The 7,610-nt window shown below is 50.4% G+C and overlaps 1 pseudogene; it reads right to left on the bottom strand.

The window, feature by feature from the left end:
• Nucleotides 1–698: 698 nt before the first annotated feature.
• Nucleotides 699–2,210, bottom strand: LOC119289372 (annotated as a pseudogene).
• Nucleotides 2,211–7,610: the final 5,400 nt, after the last annotated feature.

The following is a 7,610-nucleotide window of genomic DNA, read 5'->3' as shown; positions in this document are numbered from 1 at the left end:
TGCAAAGTTTGAACAGGCAGGTTGTGGCTTTTCTTTGGAGTCCAACGGTGCTCTACCTCCCACAATGCTATGTCTAAAGTATGCACGACTTATTTACACACCCACGTTATATTTCCAAAGTTTGTTGTTGGGTGGGCAAATCATTATCTTTGCTTTGGCAACGGCAATATATTAGTACTGCCAAGTATTTGTGAACTACTAGTGATGCCATGATGCCATTATTTTACTACCACGGTCTTTGGAGTAATAATGGACCACCACTTCATATATTGAATAAATATATGTATTGTGAACATTTTACCATAATATATCTTTTGCCATTTTCTTAAGATGGACGAGCGCAGCAACGCGCGCCTTAATAATCTAGTAAGGACGAGCTGCCGGCGAAGTCTGCACCGGCTCCAGGGGAAGTTGTGGATGGGCTCTTCACCTTGCCGGCGTCGCGCGTCTCTTCATCCTCTCACCCCTATTGAGGTCTGTCGCAGCTGTAGCCCCTCTGGTCCTCCGGCGCTCCATCCCGACACGGTGTTTGCCCAGCCTCTGCTAGTTGTCGCGCTGGTCGAGGATCTCGTGTTGCTTAATTAACTTATTCAACTTAATTAGCCAAAATGAAAACTAGACCACTTACATTACATATATCTATCTATTGCGAAAAATATATAATACTAGAAGATATATAGATGGAAGCGATAGATTAATTAAGGGAATTGCACGAGGTGAAGGTCGGTACTAGTGTCCACGTGGTGGTGGAAGGTGCAAGTGTGGTCTTCCTCGTCCATGGTGTCGGACATGGCCTTTCCCCTCGTCTCTGGCAGGCAGGCAGGCAGCGAACATGCCGGAGCAGCCGATGACGAGCCCGAAGACGCCGAAGGAGAAGAAACTGTTGCGGCGCCCCAGCGCGACGAGCACGGGCGCCGCCACGCCTCCCAGCACCAGCGCCTGCCTCACCAGCCCCACCGCCGAGTTACGGACGGACGTCGGGAACAGCTCGATGGAGTACATGAGTATGACGTTGAACGCCGTGCACGTCGCGAAGATGGAGACCAGCTCGGCGGCCATCCGCGCCGTGCCCTGCGGGATTACGACGCACGCGAGGCTCCACAGCCCCGCCGCCGCCGTGAGCGCGACCACCGAGCTCCGACGGTTGATCCTGCCCATCAGGAGCCACGAGAGGATGGACGACGGCAGCTCGGCCAGCGCATTGTACGTGACGCTCAGGTAGAGGTTGGAGCCCAGGTTGGCAACGTTGAGCGGCATGCCGTAGTAGACCATGCCGACGCCGAAGCTGGCCGTCATGATCGCCGCCAGCCTCCGGAGCGCCCACGGGCGCTCCCGCATGGAGTGCAGCGTGGCGAACACGCTGCTCGCGCTCGCCCCCGCGTCATCGTCGTCGTTCACGGCACAGGCGTGTATCATGGAGAAGCTGGACGACGTGATGCCGCCGATCTGCATCTGCTGCAGCGTGTCGATGGCGTCCTGCCTCCTGCCGCGCACCAGCAGCCACCGCGGCGACTCCTGGACGACGAAGTAGAATAGGATGGCGTAGCAGAGGGACGGCACGGACGTCCACAGGTACATGTTCCGCCACGACGCCTCCCGGAACGTGTAGGCGAGCGCCGGGAGAGACAGGAACCCGAGGGTGAAGCAGAAGAACCCGGCCACGCACACCGTGTCGCGCCACCTCCTTCCCACGAGCTCCGTGGATAGGACCAGCGTGCACGTGCCAACCATGGACCTGCCGAACCCGGACACGAATCGCAGGGCGGCGTACGCCCACACGTTCGGCGAGAACGCGGTGACCATGCCAGAGACCGACATGGACACAATGGACGCGAGCAGCATCTTCCTGCGGCCCAGGAGCGAGTCGGCAAGCGTGGTGAGGAGGAATCCGCCGACGAGGCATCCGGCGAAGAACGAGGATGCCGGGAGCGAGACGAGCGCCGGGCCGGACACTCCAGTGACCACTCCGAGACCACCGACGTTACGGCGGGACGGTCCCACGCCCACGCGCCAGGCGGGAGCGCGCAAGGGGAGGCCGCAGCCGCGGAGCAGGAGGACGCGTCGGCGTCGGCGTCCGTGCAGTGCCACGGCGGCTCGGCGTCGGTGAAGACCGAGATGAACACCTGCTGCGCGTCCAAGGCCCACGCGAAGGCCAGCAAGACGGCCTTGAGAAGCTGCCCGGCGCCGGCGGCACCCATGTACGCCTCCATCGTTTCATCGATCGACGGCCTGGCTTTGTGGCTTGTCAGGAGCGGGGCGGCGGCCGTGTCAGCCATTGGATTTGGCACGGCGGCCGTCTCGGGTGCGTGCTTTCCTCCTGAGTTCGTCGCCGCTTGCTCACAAGTCGAGAGTGTGAGAACGATTCCAGTAGTGACTGGCCGTATTTATACGGATCGTGTGTGCCTCAACGAAGCAGAGCCCGCCGATGCTGGCTTGAGGGAGACAATGATATTAATTTTTTTAGGGTTATATTAAGGGGAGCGCTACGCGTCTACTGGCAGACGTTTAGTAAACATCCATCACCTCAACAGCCGTCGGATCTTCGCGCGCGAGCCGTGTGATCAAGCTCCTCACACGCGACTCGTCGGTGTCCCAACACACTAATTTCTGAAACAATAAACCAATTGCAGAAACAATGGCCGCATTGCAGAAACAATCATGAAACAATGGTCGCGTTGCAGAAACAATTCCTGAGACAATGGCTGCGTTGCAGAAACAACTACCATGTTGCAAAAATTTGGAGATTGCAGAAACAATTCTAAAACAACGGCCGTGTTGCAGAAACAATTCCTGAAACAATGGCTGCGTTGCAGAAACAACTACCATGTTGCAGAAACTTTGAAGATCCACCCTCGAACACCCGCACACGAAAGCGGCGGTGCCTCCAGCATCTCTTCAGAAAAGCTCGGCCGTGAGTGTCTCCAACATCTCCGAGCAGGTCCCTGATTGTGTGCGTAATGGAGAAGGATGGGTCGCTGGGGAAGGAAGAAAGAAGGCAAAAGAAAACAAAAGATGTAGATGGGAGCAGTCGGATGAGAAGATAAGGCAGGATGCAAAGCGGTGCACGCCCACTGGGACACGCATCGCCCGTGGGAGACGGCGGACGAGTGAGAGAAAATCTGCCGGTTGACATCAAGCGTTTTCCTTATATTAATTTTGTTTTGAGGGTAATGATATTTGGGCAACGCTACACACTGGCCGGTGGATCTTTTTGCTGCCATGCGAGCCATTGGATTAAATATGTGATGGCCGTCAGATTTAGCTGTTGTCTTTGCAACAAGAATGATGTTGCGTTTGGACGTTTGCAACATAGTTCATGTTGCAAAACTTTTGCAATAGAGGCATTGTCAGATATCTTTTTCAGCGGAGCTAATGTTCCAGACTTTTTTTTGTCTTCGCTAGTGTTATGGAAGAAAGTTTTGCAATATCAGTAAGAGCATCTTCTATTTTGAAGATGTACAACAGCAGAAGTAAAAATTGACATCTCCAATAGATGATGTATATTTGAGATGTAAAAGAGCATCTCCAATAGATGATGCAGAATGGAGATGTAAAAACTAGTGAGCGGCAGCCGAATCCAGGCGGCGGCAGTGGGGATGGCGGCAGCGCGGCGTGATTCGGGGTGGTGGTGTCGGGGCAGTGTGGGGGCGGCGGAGGAGCGTCGGAGGGGCGACGGGGGTGGTGAATCGGGACGGCGGAGCAGCGGCAGAGGAGGAGGAGCGGCGTACGGGCGTCGGAGGGGCGCTGGGAGCTTGGTGCTACGGGCGGCCGACTTCACACGACGGGAAGAACGGCGGAGGCGGGGCGGGCGGCGTGGTGCGGAGGCCCAGCTGTGGGTCGAGGCTAGGAACAAGCTGAGCCATCTAAGACCGCGTCCAGGAAGCCATTACGACAATTGGACCTCCGACGAAGCTTCGATTCGAAGCGGCAGCCAAAATCGAATCGGCGGCTGCGGGGGGCAGCCGTAGTTACTCCGGCGAGGCAAGCGGCGGCAGACATGTGGGCGGAGTCACAGCGGGGGTGGAGAAGGGCGGGCGGGCGGGCGGCGGTGATTTTGGGCGAAATCGGACGGCGATGGAGTTGGGTGAGCGCCGGGCGGTCGCACGGAAGCCAACTGAAGGCAGTTGGGCGGTTGACTCGTGGCTGGCATTTTTACATCTTCAATAGGTGAAGATGCAAATTTTCATTGTGAGGTATTCTATTTTACATCTTCGGAAGACGGTGATGTAATTTTTTCTATCTACATCATGTGTTGGAGACGGGTTTTCTGGCATTAGAGATGCAAAAGTTAGTTCTTTTTACATCTACATCTTTTTGTAAAAGTTAGTTATTTCAAGAAAATGACAGATATTTGTATATAAAAAAGTCTTCAATTTTATGTAAAAGTGTGCAAAACTGCAGAAACAGATCCGGTGCATGGGCTACGTATGGCAATTGTTTTTTTCTGAAAAATATATATTCAAAAACCATAGTTTAAAAATATATCTGAAAACGGTAGTACATGTGCATATAGATGTCTAGTATATGTGTACGAGTTTGCATCAATATATATTTCACATGTGGAGTACACACAAAAAATGGGCTTACTTTATGTTGTTTTTGGTGCCCCAAATTTGTCATATTTTTTGTGCGTAGCCTACAAAACAATATATTATTTAATAAAAATTCACATACATTGAAAAGATCAATATGCATCCATAGAAAGAAAATTGATTTTTTTAAAAGAGCTGTAAATGTCTTCTTAGGATTTGTTAATACTTTGTGGAGTCGCGGGGCCAAAAGGCCTTTTTTTTGCAGTTTTCTCGAAGATCAATGATGTTGACCGTAAGAAAATATCTCAAACTATGTTACACGCGAGGATAGACAAATTAATTAGCCCGATATTGACGAATCTCAGCGCGAGAATGTGTCCTTGGAACAACTTTAACGCGCCAACCAAAATCGTCCTCGCGTGTCCGTTGGAATTGAAATGGACAAAAAATTCTACCTAAGGCGACGGCATAAATAGGCGCGCGTCCATTTTTTGTCCGCCGCGCGATCCCATCTTGGCCCAAATTTGGGCCTTGTTTACGCCAGCACGGACACGAAAGGGACGCATGCGATGCCCACCCTTGACCTCCTCTGGCCCGCCAATTGATTGCACATTGCCATTCCATCTTTCTCCCATCGACAACCATCACACTCGGCCGCCCTCCCGTTCGTGACCACCTTGGTAGGCAGCGGCCGATGTTTATGGGCTCGATCCCGGGGCACACTCCGGCATTGAATCGCAACCGAGAGAGTGGCTGTTTCTTTCCCTGGAAGGACTACTTCGAGACCCCCAACCCGCTCTTCAAATACCACCTATTCCGTCATTGTTTCCGTATGGCTAGACATTTGTTCAACCATTTTCGGGAGGGGGTGGTGGGGCTTGATAATATTTCGAGTGCAACGAGGATGCCCTGGAAAAGATCGGCTTCCCCTCTTATAAAAAATGCACCACCGCTATTCGGATACTTGCATACAGAGTTCCCGGTGATCTCATTGATGAGTATGTCCGAATAAGCGAGTCTATGTGCCTAGACTCCATGTATGGGTTCTGTAAGGTTTTGATAGCAGTGTTTGGCCCGGAGTACTTGAGAGAGCCAAATGTTGCAGATATAGCCTAGTTGTTCGCGATGAATGCCAGCCGGGGCTTTGCAGGGATGCTTGGTAGCATAGATTATATGCACTAGGAGTGACAGAATCGCCCTTCTGTTTGGCAGGGGCAGTATTGAGGCTATGTCAAAGCTTGCACTATCATGCTCAAGGTCGTGGCCTCACAAGATCTCTTGATTTGGCAATCTTTCTTCGGCACGGTCGGAGCTCACAACAATATCAACATGCTTCAACGCTCTCCTGCGTTTGCAAGGCTTGCAGAAGGCAATTGTCCAGAGGTCAATGCTAAGATCAATGGCCAACACTAAAACAAAGGATACGACCTAGATGTCGATATGTATCCTTAGTGGACTACTCTTGTGAAGACAATCCCCAACCCTATAGGGGAGAAGAGGAAGAGATTTTCCCAAGAGTAAGAGAGTGCTAGGGTGGATTTGGAGCGTGCCTTTGGTGTTATTCAATCTCGATGGGGCATCGTTCGGTATCCTGCTAGAACTTGGAGCACCAAGAAGGATGACTGCTTGCGTGATCATGCATAATATGATCGTAGAAGATTAGTGCCTAGAACGTATATATGACCAAGGGTTTCGCCTTCAGGGTGAACATGTTGTGCCTAAGCATGGAAGAGCGGCAATGTTTGCACAGTTCATCAAATTTCTTCATCAAATACATGATTGTGAAACTCACATTCAACTGCAAGATAATTTGGTTGAGCATATGTGAGATCATGTTGGCCAATAGATATATAACCTATCCTTTTTAAATGTATTTGAAATAATTTAATTTTTATTTGGGTTATAAACTACGAGATATTCATTTGGCTGTGAACTATGAGATATTTGTATTTTGTTTCAATTATTTAAACTAGGGCCAAATTTTTATATGTTTGCAAAACAAACATGGTAGGTCCGCTGCGAGGACGAAAATGTATTCGCATGATGGGTGCACGGCCGACCCAAACACAGAAAGGAATGGACGAATAGCGGGCAACCGATCCAAACGAACAAAACACTCGTGCATTTGGTTTGGCGTATTGAAGTTGCTCTCAGTCACATGAAGCTGGATTAATTCGTACAGATTATGAAGGACGAAATTAAGGAGGGCCTAGCTAGCGGGGTCAGTCGGCCGGGAAGTCACAGCACACATCAATTTTGAATTAATGGATACGTAGTGCCTGGTGGTGTACGAATTCATGCATGTGTGCATGCATTGGAGAGAGGTGCGTAACGTAACGTGGCTGCCCGTGACTCCTAGCGGCTGTTGCAAGCTGCTAGTTTTTCCAACTGCATCGATCTGTGTGAGTGAGCTGCGTTCTTTCTTTTTTCCAACTGCATCGTCGTAAGTGTGCTGTGAGGAATGATGCCGACGAGGAGCGTCGGTCGACATGGACGCCCATCCACAGCTAGCTAGCAAACAGTAGCCGCCAGGGCCTAGCTAGGAAGAGAGAGATTGTCCGTGTCGACAAGAGTGAAGGAAGATGGAGTACTGTGGCGGCGGCAGCAGGGCATGCATGTTATGCACTCGCTGGTAATTGTTTCACGAGCTTTGCTACAGTTACGGACTCAATCTTGCGGACAAGAACCTACAGACTGACATGGGAACCGTTGATTGGAAAGCAGATGGTCCCACACTTAAAATCAGGAGGTGGTGGGAGATTAGGAGAGGGACACATAATCTCGTAAGCTTCCGCCGTGACTTATTGTCCGTAAGTCTAGGATTTTCGTTGTTTCACTCACTGATACAATTAGGCTAATCATAATGGAGGTAATTTAGACTAGTAACATGCATATATGTTACTAGTTTATGTTATTATCTTCATAATGGATAGTGTCATATATGTGATAATATAGATGTCTTCATTTATTATTATTTTAGACTCATTTTACATTGAGAAGCGTTATGTAATGGCAACATATTATGTTATTCTATTTGCCTCTCTTTTCATTAACTATTTATCACCTTATTATTTTTGC

Source organism: Triticum dicoccoides, chromosome 4A (genome assembly GCF_002162155.2).
Source record: "Triticum dicoccoides isolate Atlit2015 ecotype Zavitan chromosome 4A, WEW_v2.0, whole genome shotgun sequence".
Classification (NCBI taxonomy): domain Eukaryota; kingdom Viridiplantae; phylum Streptophyta; class Magnoliopsida; order Poales; family Poaceae; genus Triticum; species Triticum dicoccoides.
This window is presented reverse-complemented; position numbering and strand designations above follow the sequence as displayed.